Genomic DNA, 22324 nt, shown 5'->3' on the forward strand with positions numbered 1-22324 from the left:
AAGATGTCCCCCAGGGTGGGCTGCTCAGTGTCTTCTGCTGTGTCTGTCTGATCCCCCCCCTAGGAAAGGTGTTCAGCCTCAGTGTCCTGTGGCGTATCTGATGCCATATCAACACACTGCAGTTCATCTGCTGCATTATCTGTATTGGCTGTCTCCACATGCCGCTGTGAGCCTGTCAATTTGTGTGCATAGTATAAAACAAAACATTTGCCCATGGGATCACAATTGCATTTTTATATGATTGTGTGCATATGTAGCACCACCCCCGCAAGGGCCGCTGCAGTGGTGTATCTAGAACCTTTAGGGCCCGATGCAAGAAACCATGAAGGGGCCCCCTGACCCCCCAGCTGGTGGTGGAACGTCAGGGCCCGATCGCAAGTGGGTGGTTGCATATAAAGGGAACCGATCTCTGAATTTCTCCTCCTCTACCTTCTGCAGGCAATGGCTGCAGGAGGAAAATAGAGAGATTGGTTCCTCTATGCCAGTGTTCTCAATCTTTTTCCAATCAGTATACCCCTAGGTGAGTAGGGCTGCACTGCAACCACCCTGCAACTGTGTGCATTGCACACATTTGCAGCATTGTGATGATGCATTTAGGGGGTTAAAACGGGCGGTCAGGAGGCAACATATTGCCTGTTTATCAGCTGTCAAATTCCTCTGAAAAGCTTTTCAGAGGAACAGCATTTTCTTGCTAGTACTAGGAAAAAGCGGTAAAAAAAAATAACAAGTTCTAATTGTACATATATAGGGGGTCAGGATTAAAAGCGCATACATAAAATGTACCGCACATATATAAACACACACATACACGTACACTCATATAAACACATACACACATATATAAATACACATGCACATGCATGCATACACACACACACATACATGCACACGCACATACATGCGCACACACACACACATACATGCACACACACACATACATACATGCACAAACATACATGCACACACACATGCATGCACATACACATGCATACATGCACACACACACATACATGCATACACACACATACGTGCACACACACACAGGGCTTTTTTGCAGCGGGAACGTGGGGGAAAGCAGTTCCAGCACCTTCTGAACTGACTGTATGTAATAGCAAGGGATGCTAGGGTGTGCTGCAGGGTATTGATGCTCACTGCTGTGGATCTATTTTTGCAGGGGGGTCTATTGTTGCTGGTGGGAGACCTATTGTTTCTAGGGGGTCTTATGTTGCTGGGGGGGGGGGTCAGTTGTTGCTGAAAGAGATCTACTGTTGGGGGAGGGGTCTATTGTTGATGGCAGCCAGAGAGTCTAATAATGCTGGCTGTACGGAGATCTGTTGCTTCTGCCGTGAGTCTATTGTTGCTGGCGGGGAAATTATGTTGTGGGTGGGCCATTGTTGTTATGGGGATCTATTGTTGCTGGCTGCAGGAGATCTATTTTACTGTTTTTCTTGATATCATTACCAAATTCCATATAAATTACTTAGCACCACAAAATGGATACTTGGTTCTATATTGTCTAAAAGGGGCGGTACTGAGAGGTGGGTAGGGGGGCGGAGAAAGGGATGACTCGGGAAACGGGGAGTTCCTGCACCTATTGTCTGAGAAAAAAAGCCCTGCAGACACATATACATGCACACATACACACACATACATGCACACATACACACACTCACACACATATACATGCACACATACACGCGCACACACACACATGCACCCTCACAGCCTGGGTTTGAACATAATTCAAAAAATAATACAATTGCAGAAGACATAAGACAGTAGCAAAGCAAATTAGTATTTTACTAAGGATTCTTAAGTCAACTGGAAGAAAGGAATGTTAAAGAGGAGCTCCAGTCTCCCCCACAAAAAATTAAAAGTCAGCAGCTACAAATACTGTAGCTGCTGACTATAAATATTATGGCACTTACCTGTTCAGGAGTTTCCTAACCCATTTTTCAATTGGCTATCAGTGTTGGCGCCACCATCTTGACTATAGGGAAATCAGCAGTGAAGCCTTGCGGCCTCACAACCCACATTATGCTTTGTGAATGGGCCGGCTGCAGGGGAAGGAAGAGGGGCCCGAACTTTCAAGTCAGTTCACTGTGGCGAAGTGGGAGCAGCCCAGATAGCAAGCAATTGATCTGCAAGTTTGAAAATGACTTGCTAAGCTATTGCTAGACTTTCCAGGCTTGACAAGGTTTGCACAATTGCAAAAGTCCTCATTGCATGACTCCAGATCAACTTTCTTTGAAAACATTCTGCAAGTTCTAGTTCAGTTATGTTGTGCAATAGTCATCCCACCACAGGGGTCACTGTGGCTGAATTTAAAAAAGTGTCAACTAAACATTTGCATAAAGTGCTCTGCAAGTGTACAACTTGCCAGTGAAAATGTGCAGCAAGTTTAATAAGACTTATGCTGCGTACACACGACCATTTTTCGGGTTGTAAAAAATGTTTTTTTTTTAAATGTCATTAAAACAATCGTGTGTGGGCTCCAGTGCATTTTTCATGGTGTAAAAAATGGCCATTAAAAATTTCGAACGTTGTTGTTTTAAACGTCGTAAAAAATGGTCGTGTGTGGGCTTTAACGACTTGAAAAAAAACATGCATGCTCAGAAGCAAGTTATGAGACGGGAGCGCTCGTTCTGGTAAAACTAGCGTTCGTAATGGAGATAGCACATAGCATAGCATAGCATGGAGATAGCATGCTGTAACAGACTGAAAAGCGCGAATCGTCTCTCACCAAACTTTTACTAACAGGAAATCAGCAAAAGCAGCCCCAAGGGTGGCGCCATCCGCATGGAACTTCCCCTTTATAGTGCCATCGTACGTGTTGTACGTCACCTCGCTTTGCTAGAGCATTTTTTTCACGATCATGTGTAGGCAAGGCCGTTTTAATGATCGGGTTGAAAAAAACGTTGTTTTTTCTAGACCATTAAAAGCGTCATTTTTTACAACCCGAAAAACGGTCGTGTGTAAGCGGCATTGCAATTCAACATTGACACAAATTTGTGGCAAGTTATCCTTGCTATCTGGGGTTTACCTGTCAAAACAGGTACCTGCTCCCACTCCCCAAGAAGGTAATAATGCGGCGGCAGAAGGGGGGGGGTGGAGAACAGTTTCCAAACTCAAATTTTAGTCTTAGCAAGTATACAGAGGATATACAATGCAAGGGAAATTACAGTTAATCAAACGGTAATAACCAATAGGCCCTGGAAAAACATATGACACCAGGTATAAAAGAGAGGAGAAAGACCTTACAATGTCAAGCCGCTCCCTTCAAATCCTGATGCCATGGGCCCACAGCACAATTTGTAAGATCACAATATGTAAAGAATGCAATAAGCTAATTCTGAGTAAGAGTTCCCCTGCACAGATGTTATGAACTGAGTCCTCTATGTGGGGGGGAAGAGGAGAAAAGTCCTTGTAGTGTAGGTGTTCAGAATTTTAAGCTAGCTAGGGCCCAGAGAGGTTGCTGTGCAATGGTGACCAGCAATAATGCATAGCATATACAAAGTGTTTCCTACTAGAAGCTTTTGTGTAAGGAGATGGGGTAAAGGTGTCTGCATGCAGTGTCTTTTGTGAGATTTACTCAAGGTGGGCTTCTGCCTGCTCACCAATCCTGATGACACCAAGGCTCAATGGATTAGCATGTCCCGAAACAGGCTCTTGAAGAATCTGCAACCAGTAAAGGGTGCCTCGCCGTGCACCTGGTTACACAGAGCTTCAGCTGGATCTGTGAGAGTGACCCCCAATAGTCACTTAGCCAACAGGGAGCTGGTGATTGTGGATCTGCCTGCAGGTGTATGGCTCACTCGCTGAAGACTCTCCACGCTGTCCAGACCGTAGTACCTGCTCGCATCCCCCAGAGTGCCTGGGTCTCCCTGCTCACAGCTGAAGGCCTTGGTCCCAAGAGCACTGGCTCCATGTAAATCCCGGCAATCCGGACCACATGTTCCACGATCCACTGCTTTCAGTAGCAGTGAAAGAGAGATCCACTGCTTTCAGTAGTGGTCTCTCTCTCTCTCTGCCTTCTGGAAGTGATGTCACAATGTTCAGGCTGAACACTCAAGGCAGCCCTTGTTAACCACTTGCCTACAGGGCACTTTCACCCCCTTCCTGCCCAAGCCATTTTTCAGCTTACAGCGCTGTCACACTTTGAATGACAATTGCGCGGTAATGCAACACTGTACCGAAATTAAATGTTTATCATTTTTTTCCCCACAAATAGAGATTTCTTTAGGTGGTATTTGATCACCTCTGTGGTTTTTATATATTGCGCTATAAACAAAGAAGAGGGACAAGTTTGAATAAAACACAATAAGTTTAACGTTTGCTATAATAAATATGCAATTTTTTTTTTTAAACAAATTTTTTTCCTAAGTTTAGGCCGATACATATTCTTCTAAATATTTTTGGTAAAAAAAATCACAATAGGCGTATATTGATTGGTTTGCGCAAAAGTTATAGTGGTAACAAATAGGGGATAGATTTATAGCATTTTTATTATTTATTTATTTTTTTACTAGTAATGGCGGCGATCTGCAATTTTTATCGTGACTGTGATATTGCGGCAGACACATCGGACACTTTTGACACATTTTTGGGACCATTCACATTTATACAGCGATCCCTGCTATAAAAATGCATTTATTTCTGTATAAATATGACTGGCAGGGAAGGGGTTAACACTAGGGGGCGATCAAGGGGTTAGTGTGTTCCCTAGGAAGTGATTCTTACTGTGGGGAGGGGGGGACTAACTGGGGGAGGTGACCGATCGGTCTCCTCTCCCTGTTCAGTTACTGGGCAATCGCGAGTGCCCGGTGGACATCGCGGCCACCTGACACGTGCATCGGGTTTACAATGTAATGCGGCACGCACGCGCCCTAGTGGCTCAGGAAAGCGCAACGCCATATGAAGTCCACCCAGAACGAGAGGGTCTTCGTCCTGCCGTCATATGACCAGTGGTTAAAGAATGTCCCACGATGACACAGGCAGACTAGACAGCGCCTGGCTATATCCTCCCCTTATTTAAAAAATCTTTGGTCCTCCAAAGAGGTAGGAACTTCACAAAATATTATTTAACTAATAATTAGTGATAAAGTTAACACACAAATTATAACAACATCAACAATAACTTAAATTCAACAGAAATTTGCATACATTTTAGGATTTCGTTGAACCATTTATATACACCTTCAGTTAACTCATAGTCTGTTGACAGGCCAGGACTATTGTCATGACCCACCTAGTAGTGTCTTAGGGCGAGTCAAGGTCACCCCTATCCAATGGACGGTAGTGGGGCCTGGCACTGTATACTTGGACAGCATTGAAAAAGGGGAAGCAAATAATTCCGATGCCACATTTTCAAAGGGCCTGTTTTTCCTTCAGGGCTGATTTGATACAATGACAGCCCAAGGAGTTGCTTACAGATGATGTAAGGTTGAGTTCGCCAGACATCTGTTAACTTGTGCTTTCCAGGCATCCCTTGGTTCCTCAGCTCTCGGGCTGTAGCATTCTGTACAGCTTTCTCATAGGCCTGTTTCAGGTTCTTCCATAGTCTATCGACATATTCTTTATAGGAAGCTAGGGATGTGTGATCTGTGGATGTTCCAAAAGCCAGATCAACTGGTAATCTAGCTTCTCTTCCAAATATCAATCTGTAGGGAGAGTACCCAATGGTATTGTTTGTCATGCTGTTGTATGCATGGACAATGGCGGCAATGTGGTTGCCCCAATGCTGTTTCTTCTCAGAAGGTAAAGTTCCTAGCATGGTTCCTAGCAAGGTTGAACCCTTCAGGCTGAGGGTCACCGTTTCCCTCTGGGTAATATGGTAAGGTTCATCATTTCTTTATGCTCAGCTACTGGCATAACTTGTGCACAAGTTTGCTCTTGAAGTCTCTGCCTTGATCAGGATGTATTTGCATAGACACAAAGAACTTCTCCACTAAGACTCAACACCAAGATGGCTTGTTGGTCTGTGGTGGGATAAGCTTGAGCATATTGGGTGAAATGGTCGGTCAACTCTAAAACATTGCTTCTCCCACTGGCATGGGGTTCCAGGCACAGAAACTTAATGCAAACTAGCTCCATAGGCCCTTGACTTTGTAAATGTCCCATGGGTGCAGCTTTGACTGGCAAGGTCTTTCTTTGAAAATGGATAAATTACAGCGCTCACAATAGTGCAAAATAATCAGATGAATGAGTGAAATTGAACAAAAAATAAATAAAAATTAGTAAATGTCCATATAGTGGTGAAAAAAGAGCTCCAATCAATAAAGTGCAGTAGTGCTCCAAAATTCGATGTGCGCCACACCCCCTCCTGTGTTCCCACCAGATGTAATGGACCCCTAGCTTTTCAGTCTAGGGGTGGTTCAGGCTCAGATTGTTGGCCAGGGTTGTTGGTGCAATGCACGCCAGAAACGGCTCTTCCTATTGCAATTTCTTGCTAATACATGCTTGATTTTAACCTACATTCTGCAAGTACCCTTTTAAGTTTGCGCAATAAATTTTTTGCCAAACAATACTTCACTATCAGTCCCCTTCTTTTATCTAATTTTAGGTAATATTATCTGCACATGACTGTCATGATTATGAGATCTTCTGTGCATCCTGTTTTGAATTTGCCATCCCTGGCCAACAATCTAAGCCTGAACGACCCCTAGACTGAAAAGTCTAGGGGTTCATTCCATCCGGTGTTTGGAGCACTACTGCACTTTATTGATTGGAGCACTTTATTCACCACTATATGGATATTTACTTATCTTTATTTTATTTTTTGTTCAGTTTTACTCATTCATCTGATCATTTTGCACTATTGAGAGTGCTGTAATTTATCCATTTTCTATTTTGTCAAGTGAGTAGCACCTTGTGTACAGCAGCTGCAATTTTTATTATATATTTTTTTACACTCTACACTCCAGCAAGGCATGGGTGCAATCCCGGCTGAACTCGGTTCTCATGTCGAAGAGATAGGCCCCTAGCTCTGAGACTGCCTTCCTCACTAGCTGCCGTACTTTCCTTTCGGTCCATTCGCTTCCAGATATCACCACCACTCTGCATAACTCAAGTCGGTTGCCTTGCTCTTGACCACACAAGGCTGCTGCAGCTGGGTCCATTCAATCTTCATCTCTTGGCTCATCACACTGCTTGCTAGGGTACATCATGAGGGGTATCCCGGACGAGCCACCATATGTAACACCACCCTGTAAGGGCTGCTGGAAAATAACTGACACCAAAGGTTGCCCTGACCTTGAAAGCCTCCCAACATCTCTGATACCCTTGGTTCAGACATAATTTAAAGAAAGGATACAATTGCAAAAGACACCAGACTGTCGCAAATCAAATGAGTATTTTACTAAATCTCAAACTTTAGTCTTAGCAAGTATATAGAGGATATACAATGCAAGGGAAATCACAATAAATAAAACAGTAATAACCAATAGGCCCTGGAAGAACCCCAGGTATAAAAGAGAGAAGAAAGACCTTTCTGTGTCAAGCCACTCCCTTCAAATCTTGATGCCATGAGCCAGAAAGTAAACAGCACAATTTATAAAAATCACACTTTGTTAGGAATGCAAAAAGCAAAGTCTGAGTAAGGCCTCGTACACACGACCGTTTTCCTCGACAGAATCCATCAAGAAACTTGGTGGCAGAGCTTTTTTGCCGAGGAAAATGTGTATGTTTTTCATCGAGAAAACTGTCGTGGAACTCGATGAGAACAAAAGAGAACAAGTTCTCTTTTTCCTCGTCGGGAGTCTCAATTTCCTTGTGTTCCTCGTCGGGCTGGTTTACGACGAGAAACACGTTCGTGCGTATGCTTAGAAACCCACACATGCTCAGAAGGGAGGCGCCAGTGGAATCAAACTTCCCCTTTACAGTGCCGTCGTACGTGTTGTACGTCACCACGTTTGAGAACGACAAGATTTTGTCTTGACAGTGTGTACGCAAAGAAAGCTTGTCAAGATTCTCGACAAGCCTAACAAGGAACTCGTCGAGGAAAACGATGTTTCATTTACGACGAGTTCCTCGGTCGTGTGTACGAAGCCTGAGAGTTCCCCCTAATGCACACAGGTTATAAACTGAGTCCTTTACTGTATGTGGGGAGGAGAGAAGAGGAGAGAAGTCCTTGTAGCGTAGGTGTTCAGAATCTTCATCTAGCTCAACAAGGGCCCAGACAAGTTGCTGTGCAATGGCGATCAGCAATATTGGATAGCATATACAGTAGGTGAACCCGATTTTGTGTCAATCTCGCTCTCTTTCTCAGCGAGATTGAGCACCTACGAGCCCCATCGCGGGAGCCAGCGCCGAGCTGGCTTGCCGCGATGGAGACAGAGCCGTCATAGAAGCGACGGGAGATCCGACTTGGATTCCCGCCAATTCTACACGTGTGCGGCGTTTGTTATGAATCCTGGCATGGGTTAAAAATCCGGCATGGGTTCCCCCCTCAGGAGCATACCGGGCCCTTAGGTCTGTTATGGGTTGTAAGGAGAGCCCCCCTACGCCGAAAAAAAACGGCGTAGGGGGTCCCCCTACAATCCATACCAGACCCGTATCCAAAGCACGCTACCCCGGCCAGCCAGGAAGGGAGTGGGGACGAGCGAGCGCCCCCCCCCTCCTGAGCCGTACCAGGCTGCATGCCCTCAACATGGGGGGGTTGGGTGCTCTGGGGCAGGGGGGCGCACTGCGGCCCCCCCCACCTCAGAGCACCCTGTCCCCATGTTGATGAGGACAGGGCCCCTTCCCGACAACCCTGGCCGTTGGTTGTCGGGGTATGCGGGCGGGAGGCTTATCGGAATCTGGGAGCCCCCTTTAATAAGGGGGCCCCCAGATACCGGCCCCCCACCCTAAGTGAATGAGTATGGGGTACATCGTACCCCTACCCATTCACCTGCAAGAAAAGTGGTAAAAACACAAATAAACCACACAGGGTATTAAAATATTTTATTAGTCTGCTCCGGAGGCCCCCCCTGTCTTCTTTATTAGCTATTTTACCAGGGGGAGCTTCTTCTTTGACGTCTTCAGGTGGGTGGGGGCCGCCGTCTGGTTCTCTTCCACCGCCGGGGGGGGGGTCGCTTTTAAAAAAGCCCCCACCCCCCGGCGGGTTTCCTCCGGCGTCTTCGGCGGGGGGGCTTCTTCTTCCGCTATCCCGACGGGTCTTCTCCGCTCTCCGGGGGTCTCCTTCTATGTTCGCCGCTCTCCGCTGTTGACTCGGTGCACCCCGGTTCTTCGTCTCGCTGTCCGGTGCCTTCTTCCGTGCTGTACGTCTTCTGCTCCTTCCGTGCTGTGAGTTCTTCTTCCGCGCTGTGTTGACACGCCGGTCCTTCTCGCTGAAATGACAGATGCGCGCCTTGCATCGGACCTATATAGGCCTCACAGTCCCATCATGCTCTGTACCTACCCATGTGATACCTACCACGTGGGTGAAGGCACCGGACAGCGAGACGAAGAACCGGGGTGCACCGAGTCAACAGCGGAGAGCGGCGAACATAGAAGGAGACCCCCGGAGAGCGGAGAAGACCCGTCGGGATAGCGGAAGAAGAAGCCCCCCCGCCGAAGACGCCGGAGGAAACCCGCCGGGGGGTGGGGGCTTTTTTAAAAGCGACCCCCCCCCGGCGGTGGAAGAGAACCAGACGGCGGCCCCCACCCACCCGAAGACGTCAAAAAAGAAGCTCCCCCTGGTAAAAGAGCTAATAAAGAAGACAGGGGGGGCCTCCGGAGCAGACTAATAAAATATTTTAATACCCTGTGTGGTTTATTTGTGTTTTTACCACTTTTCTTGCAGGTGAATGGGTAGGGGTACGATGTACCCCATACTCATTCACTTAGGGTGGGGGGCCGGTATCTGGGGGCCCCCTTATTAAAGGGGGCTCCCAGATTCCGATAAGCCTCTCGCCCGCATACCCCGACAACCAACGGCCAGGGTTGTCGGGAAGGGGCCCTGTCCTCATCAACATGGGGACAGGGTGCTCTGAGGTGGGGGGGCCGCAGTGCGCCCCCCTGCCCCAGAGCACCCAACCCCCCCAAGTGTTTCCCGCTAAAAGCCTTTGTGTAAAGAGATGGGGTAAAGGTGTTTGCATGCAATGTCTTTTGTAAGATTTAGCTTCTGCCTGTTCACCAATCCTGATGATACCAAGGCTCAAGGGAATAGGAAGAATCTGCAACCAGTAAAGGGTGCCTGGCCCTGCATCTGGTGACACAGGGATTTCCCTCCCTTTCCTGACTTGCCGGGCAGAATGCTCTGATAATGGTCTGGTAAGGATTTTGGGGGGCCCTTCACTATTTTTTTTTTGGTATGGGGATCCCCTCTATACTAGACATGAAGGACCTGGTATGGACCTGTGGGGGGGCAGGTTTTTTTCACACATTTTTTTTTTTACATTCAGCTTTCATCGGGGAACCCCGCTGACAGCTGATGACTCATCGGTTGCTAAGGACGCAGTGGTCAGCTTCCCGGCCCCTGCCTAGAAACCAGCTATATGCAGTTAAAATAAGAACTGCGAAACACATCAAAAGTTGCACCACAAACGCACCACTTGCATTTCTGGTGCAGCTCCATTGAAATCTATTAGCAGCAAATCGCGGGGGAAAAAAGTCCCCAAACCCTTTCCAAAAACACACTGGCCACAAAAAGCATAGATCTAGTACCATAGGAAACCATGTAAATGGACTGCAGTGCGTTTCTGCAAAATGCACTAAAAAATGCATAGGTGTGAATTTAGGGTAAAACATGTATTGCAACACACCTGAAAACACATGGCAATGCATGTTAACACATGTTTTCTAGTGCATCTGGAGATAATAAGCTCTTATAACAGAATGCCTTTTTATAATCCAGTATTCCCTTCTTTTTATACATTCTGTTTCTTTCATATGAACTTCACGTTATCAGCTAAAAAGGAACTTTTAAAGGCAGAAGACGGTAAACCATTCCAAGTTTTCTAGTAGGTAAATTGGTGAAGGAATCTTTTTGCTGTTCTACTAATTCTGTAGCATTGTACAAATGCCATAAATGTAGACTAAAGCCCACAACATCTGGTTTGGTGACTTTTGTTTTACCTCTCATGTATCAAAAAAACGTAGTTGTAGATACTGCAAGAAGTGAGTCATGAGTAGCACCATCTGATGTCCAATATAAAGCTTAAGATTCCTGGAAGAAGATAGGAACAGGAAACGTGCAGAGAGTTATGTAACTTATTATGCCAACAGGCTTATTTAATATGGAACTTCAAGCAACACAAAATGTAAATAGCAAAAATCAATCCCAGCTAATGTTACTATGTTCCAGTGATACCACTGGAAACAAGTGTCAATTAAGAGCCCATTCACACAGGGGTGGCACGACTTCGGGGGCGACTCGGCAAGGCGACCTGAAGACGACTTTAGAATCGACTTGCAAAATTACTTCTGTATAGAAGTCAATGCAAGTCGCCCGAGTCGCCCCCAAAGTCGTACAAGAACCTTTTTCTAAGTCGGAGCGACTTGCGTCTCTCCTATTAGAACGGTTCTATTGAATAGAACGTGATGCGACTTGTCAGGCGGCTGAGTCGCCCCAGTGTGAACCGGCTCTTAAGAGTTTGTTTACCTGTGCATCATTCATTGCCAACCCTCTGAAAAGTGATCAGCAGTGGGTTGCTTTTTCGAGGCATCTGACAGGCAGCTCAAACGTGATATGTTGCCTTCTCTAAGACTGTGTTAACCATTGAAACCTGCAACAATGTGCATCTCACATGCATGCGGCGTGGCCCAATTCACTTGGATGGGTCGCAATCAGTGAGGCATTGCCAGACAAATGTAACTTGTACCATAAATGTTGCTGCCTCACACCTTCCAACTTGAAGGGCTGTAAAACTGAGACTCAACCACCTGTTTATACTGCCCTGCTCATTCATGTAAATTAGGCCCAGCTGAATGTAAGCGGCATGTGGGGAAGGCGAAACTAATGTCACATCTGATTTTAGGGTCACTATAACAAATCACTTCTTCCACAAAATGCAGTTTTCTATTCACCTAGTGGGGGAGGACTCCACTTTATTACAATTTAGAAATATTTTGTTAAAATAGATCCTAAACTCTAGGGCAGCTTTTTTCAACTAGGGTGCCTTAAAGTGTAAATCTACCCTAACACTAAAATCCCTGCATCTAGATCATGTTAGATCATGAATGTCTGTAGATGCAGGGATTTTAGTGTTAGGGTGGACTTCTACTTTAAGGTTTCTTCAGGGGTGCCTTGTCAAAATGCCTAAAAATTGCACAAACATTTTATACAAGACAATTGGTGGATCAAGCCTGTCTTTTGCCACGTTTTCATTATGCATCATTACAACCTCCTAGCTGCCAGCGCGTTAGGAACCAGTGACATCATTGGTTGATAAGGAGGGTATCGGGTGCCTGCACATCAGCACTGGGGTCACATTCGCTAATTGAGGGAGAGAAACATTGCAATACTAGTCAGTACCAGTGTGCAAATGTGTATTTGATTTGGAAGAATAAATCATATTGGGTGCCTGACATGTTTGGATCTTGACACGTTATGCTAAACTATTAGTTTAGTTTTTTGCATTTTAGAATGGGGTGCCTCAAGATTGTGCATAATTTGAAAGAGTGCCTTGACTAATAAAAGGTTGAGAAACACTGCTCTAGGGAACATCTAGAAATTGTAATTATGCCTAAGCACTACCCTGAAAAATATACCTTGTGTTTGAATTCCTCCTGAAATAGCAGTGCATTTCCTGGTATGTGAGTGTGCCAATTGGTACTGCATTCCTATTGCCTGATAGCTGTATATTTGTAGTGTGAAATGTAAAGCACTGCTGCCTCCGCCTGCTAGCTTCTGGAGATTGGGAGTGTGATTTGGTTACTATGCTGCTTACTGTTTTCCTTGCTGGAAGGTGGAAGGTTCTGACTTGGGGAAGTAAATCCTTGTCTTTATCAAGATGGCCACTTTCACACAGAGTTTTGCATTTGGGAGGAATCATGGACTTTACAGGCCCCAGTATTAATAATTATTTTTATTAATAACTTACAATTTTTTTTTTAAAACATATAAAAGTAATACAGATTTAGATTACACCACCACAGGATGGTGTTGTGGGTGTATAAGTGGTGGTAAAAAGTGCCACATCCTAATAACTATAGTTTGTGCATTTGGGAAGAATCATGGACTTTACAGGCACCAGTATTAAAAAAATATTTTTTGTTAATAATAACATAGTTAGTCAGGTTAAAAAAAAGTCCATCCAGTTCAACCATAAAAAAAAAAAATAAAAAAAAAAATATCGTACAATTCCATATACCCAATTCTTAACCAACAGTTGATCCAGAGAAAGGCAAAAAACCCCAGCAGAGCATGATCCAATTTGCTACAGCAGGGCAAACAAATCCTTCCTGATCCCCCGAGAGTGTATCAGATTTACCCTGGATTAACTTTACCTATAAATGTTAGTACCCAGTTATATTATGTACATTTAGGAAAGTATCCAGGTCTTTCTTAAAGCAATCTACTGAGCTGGCCAGAACCACCTCTGGAGGGAGTCTGTTCCACATTTTCACAGCTCCTACTGTGAAGAAACCTTTCCGTATTTGGAGATTAAATATTTTTTCCTCTAGACGTAAAGAGTGCCTCCTTGTCTTTTGTGTTGACCGTAAAGTGAATAACTCAACACCAAGTTCACTATATGGACCCCTTATATATTTGTACATGTTGATCATATCCCCCGTTATTCTCCTCTTCTCAAGAGTGAATAAATTCAGTTCCTCTAATTTTTCATCATAGCTGAGCTCCTCCATGCCCCTTGTCAGTTCAGTTGCCCTTCTCTGCACTTTCTCCAGTTCCCCGATATCCTTTTTGAGAACTGGTGCCCAAAACTGAACTGCATATTCCAGATGAGGTCTTACTAATGATTTGAACAGGGGCAAAATGACATCTCTCTGGAGTCCATACCTCTCTTAATACAAGAAAGGACTTTGCTCGCTTTGGAAACTGCAGCTTGGCATTGCATGCCATTATTGAGCTTATGATCTACCAAAACCCCCAGATCCTTCTCCACTATGGATCTCCCCAGTTGTACTCCCCCTAGTATGTATGACACATGCATATTCTTAGCCCCCAAGTGCATAACTTTACATTTATCAACATTAAACCTCATCTGCCACATAGTCGCCCAATTAGACAGAGCATTGAGGTCGGCTTATAAATTGGCGACATCCTGTAATGAAATAAACTTACAAATGAAAACAAAAAAACTTTTAAAAGTAATACAGATTAATGTAAACGATAACCAGCACATCCAACTCTAACCGCTGGACCAGGGTCGGTAGTGTAGCAACCCCTGGTATATTCCCTCAGCAGAGTGGGAGCAAGATAAAGTTTTAAAGATGCAAGCCCAGCAATATTACACTTCTTCAGGAGCTTATTAGTATTTTTTCCTCCTAGGTAAGTATGTTTACACACAATGGCCCGAGGACCCTCATTTTAAGCAGTACCACAGAAATATAGAAAGAAACAAACTGGAATGGATACAAAATTAGGATACCATCCCAGAGAGTAAACACATACTATATGATCAAGCACATTAGTAATTAGTAAGAGGGTATGACATTAAATGATCAGCTAAGTTGTTTGTGGGCTGTGATGGTCAATAGCTGGTTAAAATCCCCAAAGATAGTGTCTTGAGTCTAATTAAGTAGAAGTCTCTCACAGAAAACAGTCCTACTTAAGTCATCGGAATGCTGCTACCTGTAGGGTTATAGAAATACGGTGGATGAATACAGTGGTGGTTATTTACTAAGACCCCTTTCACACTGCGGCGATTTGCAGGCACTATTGCACTAAAAATAGCGCCTACAACCCGACTTGAAACAGCGGCTGCCCTTGGGCTTTCACACTGGAGCGTTGCGCTAGCAGGACCGCTCAAAAAGTCCTGCTAGCCGCATCTTTGGAGCGGTGAAGGAGCGGTGTGTTTACCGCTCCTCCACCGCTCCTTCCCATTGAAAGCAATGGGAAACTGCGGGTATACCGCGGGCAATGCGCCTTTGCATAGGCACATTGTGGGCAGTATTAACCTTTTTCGGCTGCTAGCGGGGGGTAAAACCTGAATACTGCCGCAATTCCAACGGTAAATCGCCGCTAAAAGTAGCAGCGCTTTACCGCCACTGCAAGAAAAGAGACACAATGCAGCGCCTTCTGAGCGTAGCAGGTGTATTTAATATTGGAAAATTGTTAAAACATGTAGATAACCTACTCACAATACTGGTGTAGGTAGAAGCATAACAGATATGCTTCTACCTACACCAGTATTGTGAGTAGGTTATCTACATGTTTTAACAATTTTCCAATATTAAATACACCTGCTACGCTCAGAAGGCGCTGCATTGTGTCTCTTTTCTTGTTGTTCTACAGATTGCTTCATCTGTTAGCTGGCAGCCATCTAGCAAGGCATCTTTTGTTTATCCAGTGCTGTGGACATTTTATGGATGGACTATTGTAATTCCATATGAGCACTTTAATTTTGGACATTAACCTAACTTTTTTGGAGTTTTATTGTTCCCATCTCTTATCCTTTGTTTATTTTACACATCCCAGGTATTGTTTACAGAGACATTTATAGGGAGTGCGCTTGATACTGTGTTTTTGTGCCTTTACCGCCACTGCACCTCCCACCCCAGTGTGAAAGGGGCCTAAAGGTAAATCCACTTTGCACTACAAGTGAAAACTACAAGTGCAAAGTGCGCTTGCACTGAAAGTGCACTTGGAAGCGCAGTTGCTGTAGATCCGAGGGGGACATGCAAGGAAAATAAAAAACAGCATTTGAGCTTCCACATGATTGGATAATAAAATCAGCAGAGCTTCCCCTCATTGTATTCTCTACCCCTCAGATTTACAGCGACTGCACTTCCAAGTGCACTTTCAGTGCAATTTCAAGTGCACTTTGCACTTGTTGTTTGCACTAGTAGTGCAAAGTGGATTTGCCTTTCGTAAATAATCCCCAGTGTTCTGATGACTTAGATGGGACTCTTTTCTGAGAAAGACCTCAACTTAATTACCCAAGACACTATCTTTGGGGAATTTAACGAGCTAATGACCATCACAGCCCACAAACAACTTAGCTGATCATTTAAAGTCATACTCTCTTGCTAATTACTATTGTGCTTGATCAGGGCCGGACTTACCATTGGCCTTGACTGGGCTCAAGCCCAGGGGCCCCAACCAATAGGGGGCCCCCTTTAAAAAAAAAAAAAAAAAAAAAATTTTTTTTTTTATTTTTTTTTTAGGGGTCCGGAGGTCCCCAGGGGCCCGGAGGCCCCCAGGGCCCCGGACGGCAACCCCCCTTTTTTTTATTTATTTTTTGTAAAAAAAAAAAATTTTTATATATTTTTTATTTTTATATATATAATATATAATATATATATATATATATATATATATATATATATATATATATATTTATTATTATTATTATTATTAAAGGGCCCAGGGGTCTCCAGGGCCCCGGACGGCAACCCCCCTTTTTTTTATTTATTTTTTGTAAAAAAATATTTTTTTTATATATTTTTTATATATATATATATATATATATATATATATATATATATATATATATATATTATTATTATTATTAAAGGGCCCAGGGGTCTCCAGGGCCCCCGGATGGCAACCCACCTTTTTTATTTTTTTATAAAAAAAATTACATTTTTTTTTATATATATATATTTTTTTATTATTAAAGGGCTCAGAGGTCCCCAGGGCCCCATGTGGCAACCCCCCCTTTTTTTATTTTTTTTATAAATGTTTATTTTTTTATTTTTTAATTTTTTATTAAAAGGCCCAGAGGTTCCCAGGGGCCCAGAGGTCCCCAGGGCCCCCGGGTTTGGCAACCTCCCTTTTTTTATGTATTTTTTATAAATGTTTTTTTTTTTATTATTATTAAAGGGCCCAGAGGTTTATTTTTTCTTTTTATTAAAAGGCCCAGAGGTCCCCAGGGCCCTGGATGGCTACATATATTTATATATATTTGTTTTCTTCTTTATTTCTTCTTTTTTTTGTAAAGGCCCCCCCGCTTCTCAATTTGCGGCAGCCCCCACGCTTCTCAATTTCAGGCGGCAGCACCCCCACCCCCCCCCCTAGGTTCTCTGCTTCAGGGGGCCCATGCCTTAAGCTGTGCAAGGGGCCCCAAAATTCCTGATGGCGGCCCTGCGCATACCTCCCAACACGCACGGATTCTGTGGGACTTTCCCGCACAGACAGCTTCTTCCCGCAGTCCCGCAAAAGGGTTAATTTTCCCGCACTGCAAGAGGAGGCAGCACGGAAGCAGGAGGAACCGGAGTGGTGTGTGGAGGACTGTGGCTGCTGAAGGGAAGAAAGCCGACAGTCGGGCTAATGACAGTCTGTGGCCCCGGCTGTTGGCACAGGTAAGAGGCACTCCCCCCCTCACCAACTGCAAAATCCCCCCCCCCGCTCAACAACTTTAATGCGCTCCCCCCCGCTCAACAACTTCAATCCGCCCCCCCCCCGCTCAACAACTTCGATCCCCCCAATTTTCGGCTCCAGGGGGCCCCTTCAACACTCAAGCCCAGGGGCCCCCACCACCCTAAGTCCTGCCCTGTGCTTGATCATATAGTATGTGTTTACTCTCTGAGATGGTATCCTAATTTCGTGAGCTTGTCATAAGCCATTCCAGGTTTTTTCTCTTTCTATCTCTGTGGTATTGCTTATATGAGAAATCTATCCTCAAGCCATTGGGGCAGATCCACAAAGGAAGTACGCCGGCGTATCTACTGATACTCCGGCGTACTTTCAAATTTCCTGCGTCGTATCTTTGGTTTGAATCTTCAAACCAAGATACGACAACATCTGGGTTAGATCCGACAGGCGTACGGCTTTGTACGCCTTCGGATCTTAGATGCAATACTTCGGCGTCCGCTGGGTGGCGTTCACGTTGTTTTCCACGTCGGGTATGCAAATTAGCTATTTCCGACGATCCACGAACGTACGCACGGCCGTCGCATTCTCTTACGTCGTCTCTAGTCAGCTTTTTCCAGCGTATAGTTAAAGCTGGTATTTCGTTGTGTATAGTTAGACTTGCCATGTTAGGTATGGCCGTCGTTCCCGCGTTTATTTTGAATTTTTTATTTTTTTTGCGTAAGTCGTCCGTGAATCGGGATGGATGTAGTTCACGTCTATGTTAAAAAAAAATGACGTCCTTGCGACGTCATTTAGCGCAATTTCCCCGCGGGAAATTTAGGGACAGCGCATGCGCAGTTCATTCGGCCCGTGGACGCGCTTCATTTAAATGAAACACGCCCCCTAATCGACGATTTGAATTACGCGCCATTACGCCGCCAGAGATAGACTACGCCGCCGTGACTTACGGCGCAAATTCTTTCAGGATTCGAACCGAGGACAAGTAAATCACGGCGGCGTAGCGTATCTCAGATACGCTGCGCCGGGGCAGATCTTTGTGGATCTGCCCCATTGTGTTTAAACATGCTTACCTAGGAGGGAAAAAATACTAATAAGCTCTGTTAGATTTTGAATTTATTACTATTTTATGTAATAAAAGTTTCTGGAATCACAATTTAAACATGTTAATTTTGAAGGTTGTTGAGGATAAGAGGAAGGTCATTTGCTGTGCATTACATCTATTTTTTTTAAGTTCTATGTCAAGACAATGGGTGGAGTTATGTTACTTAAAGCGGGGGTTCACCCGAAAAAAAAAATGTAACATTAGATTGAGGCTAATTGTGGGAAGCACAATCGAGTGTTTTTTTTTTTAAATCAATGCAGTACATACCGTTTTAGCGATAGATGTTCTCCGCGGCTTCCGGATATGGTCTGCGGGACTGGGCGTTCCTATTTGATTGACAGGCTTCCGACCGTTGCATACAGCGCGTAACGAGTTGCCGAAAGAAGCCGAACGTCGGTGCGGCTCTATACGGCGCCTGCGCACCGACGTGCGCAGGCCTGTCAATCAAATAGGAATGCCCAGTCCTGCAGACCATACCCGGAAGCCGCGGAGAACATCTATCTCTAAAACGGTATGTACCGCATTGATTTAAAAAAAAAAACACCCGATTGTGCTTCCCACAATTAGCCTCAATCTAATGTTAAAAATGCGTTTTTTGGGTGAACCCCTGCTTTAATATACACAAGTGGGTGTTACTTTCGTAACAGTAGCATCATCACCTTCCTTGGAGCGATGCTAAAAGTAAAAATGCTTAGCTTGGCTTTAAGAACAGTATAAGAATCCATGTGGTTTGAGTAGCTAGTTAGGAAGTTGAGGGTCACCCAAACCTGCAGGAAGCCTTCACTATGGAAGGTCGGGAGCGGGGACCCCACCCAGCAGAAAGATGTACCATCATACTATCTGATTCCTCCTTCTGAAACAACCATCTTACCATGTGTTACCAGCTATCATTATGTAAGCATTGTCTTTTGCTCGTCCTTCTTGAAGAATAAACTTCACATTTTTGAAGATAGCCTAAGTTTAGAATATTGGGAATGAAACGCCTGGAAAGAAGACACTACTGACACTACACTTTGTCAAGGTGCCCCTTCTACATTCTTCAAGCTCCTGAAACACGTTGAGCTTGCATCTTTAAAACATTATTTTGCTCCCACTCTGCTGAGGGAATATACCAGGGGTTGCTACAATACTGACCCTGGTGTCGTTAGAGTTAGATGTGCTGGTTATCGTTTACATTAATCTGTATTACTTTTATATGTTTTTTTTTTCATTTGTAACTTTATTATTAATAAAAAATTGTTTTTAATACTGGTGCCTGTAAAGTCCATGATTCCTCCCAAATGCACAAACTCTAGTTATTAGGATGTGGCACTTTTTACCACCTTTTATACACCCACAGGGGGGAACTAATGCGCAAAACCAACCTAAACAAGGGCACAACAAAGCTAAAATAAGAAAATCAAACTAATAATGCAGCTGCCACGACTAATAGTGTTCACACACTTAAAGCAATTAATAAGGGGGGGGGGTGTAATGGTGCTTGCAACAGGATCTAATTAAAACTAAATACCAATAAAGATTTCCATAATGTGAATAAGTTGTCAGGAAAATGTGCTCCACTGGTTCCTGTGTAAAATGTGTTCCACTCTGAATAAAATCAAATACCCACCCAACATTAACTGGGTAATGTGGAGAGTAATAAGAGTGGATAAATTATGATAAAAAAGACAAATGTGCCAGTAACCCGCATATTAATAGCGAGTGATCTGGAATCGTTCAGATAAAATTAACAAGCAGTAGCTATCTTCATAAACATATAACATATATAGTGCAAATATGCAAATGAGCTCAAACCAATCCAAAGTGCAATAAATTAATATCCATAAAAGTGAAAAAGACATCAAAAAGTGGAAGAAATATAAATAATAAAATTCCAATCCATGCATAAAAGTGAACAAAATTCAATCCATAAATGACTGCAGTGAAAAATGTCCCATATAATTTACCAAGGAATTAAAAAAAAAAAAAATCAAGAAATATCAATATAAAAATATATATACATATATAAAATATATATATATATATATATATATATATAAAGAAACGTGTCCAGTGCAATAATAACGTGAAAATGAAAAACAATCCAATCCAATAGTCAAGAACGCAATATCAAACAAAGAATGAATGAATGAATATAAAGTGCATCTGTGCTTCACTTCTATTAAGATTCCATGATGAGTGCTTCAGTGCAAAGTAAAAAACGTGCTTCCAAAATGACAGACTCCAAACCTTTCCACAGTGCAGTAGTGAAGATGGAAATAGTTAATACAAGCCCCTTACCTTGAAGCGGCTTGTATGTAAGCCTTATAACATGTAAATGAAGGATGTCCCACAACCAGCCTGCCGTTCTTACACTGCATAAACAGAGACCTGATCCCAGCAATGGCACTCAAAAAGAACACAAAAAGAACACAAGGAGGCTTCCATAGCGTAAGACCATTCACAATTTAATGAGTAAAAACAGTTAAAACACTTACAGACAGAGCTGTATAAACAGCGTGTAGTACGATCGGGTCTCCGCTCTGCAGACGCGAGCGGATGAAGTCACCAGCAATCCTCCTCTTCCTCACGCGTATCGTAACGAACACACGTTACTTAATCTACGTATTTTTTGTAAAAAAAAATGCTATAAACGCTTTAAGCATTTATTGATTGGTTTGCGCAAAAGTTATAGGGCCAGATCCTCAAAAGAGATACGGCGGAGTAACTGCTGTTACTCCATCGTATCCCTTGTCCTAACTTTGGAACTGATCCACAGAAGCAGTTTTCCAAAGTTAGGCAGAAGATCCGGCATGTGTAATTGAATTACACTGCCGAATCTTAGGATGCAGTACCGCATCCGCCGCTGGGGGCATTTCGAGTCGAAATGCCGTTTCTAGTATGCAAATTAGCACTTAAGGCGATCCACAAAGCTTTCCAGCTTCGTTTTTTCGCCGTAAGTTTTAGTTTGCAAGTGTAAAACTAGGGCTGGTGTTACAAAGTGTAAACTAGTCACACCATGTAAAAGCCCATTCCAGCGACGGCATTTGGTATGCATTCCCGAGGGAGAACTCCACGGCAATTTGTAAAAACAAAACCGGCATGGGTTCCCCCCCAGGAGCATACCAGGCCCTTAGGTCTGGTATGGGTTGTAAGGAGACCCCCCTATGCCGAAAAATCGATGTAGGGGGTCCCCCTACAATCCATACCAGACCCGTATCCAAAGCACGCTACCCGGCCGGTCAGGAAGGGAGTGGAGACGAGCGAGCGACCCCCCCCCCTCCTGAGCCGTGCCAGGCCGCATGCCCTCAACATGGGGGGGTTGGGTGCTCTGGGGCAGGGGGGCGCACTGCGGGCCCCCCCACCTCAGAGCACCCTGTCCCCATGTTGATGAGGACAGGACCTCTTCCCGACAACCCTTGCCGTTGGTTGTCGGGGTCTGCGGGCGGGGGCTTATAGGAATCTGGGAGTCCCCTCAAATAAGGGGGCCCCCAGATACCGGCCCCCCACCCTAAGTGAATGGATATGGGGTACATCGTACCCCTATCCATTCACCTGTAGGCAAAAAGTTAAAGTTAGTAAACACACAACACAAGGGTTTTTAAAATAATTTATTATTCTGCTCCGGATGCCCCCCCTGTCTTCTTTATTAGCTCTATTAGCAGGGGGGGCTTCTTCTTCCACTCTCCGGGGGTCTTCTTCCACTCTCCGGGGGGGGTTTCTTCTTCCGCTCTCCGGGGGGGGCTTCTCCGCTCTCCGGGGTACCTACCGAAGCATGATGGGACGGTGATGCCTATATAAATGGGATGCAAGGCGCGCTT

This window comes from Rana temporaria, chromosome 4, assembly GCF_905171775.1.
Source record: "Rana temporaria chromosome 4, aRanTem1.1, whole genome shotgun sequence".
Classification (NCBI taxonomy): domain Eukaryota; kingdom Metazoa; phylum Chordata; class Amphibia; order Anura; family Ranidae; genus Rana; species Rana temporaria.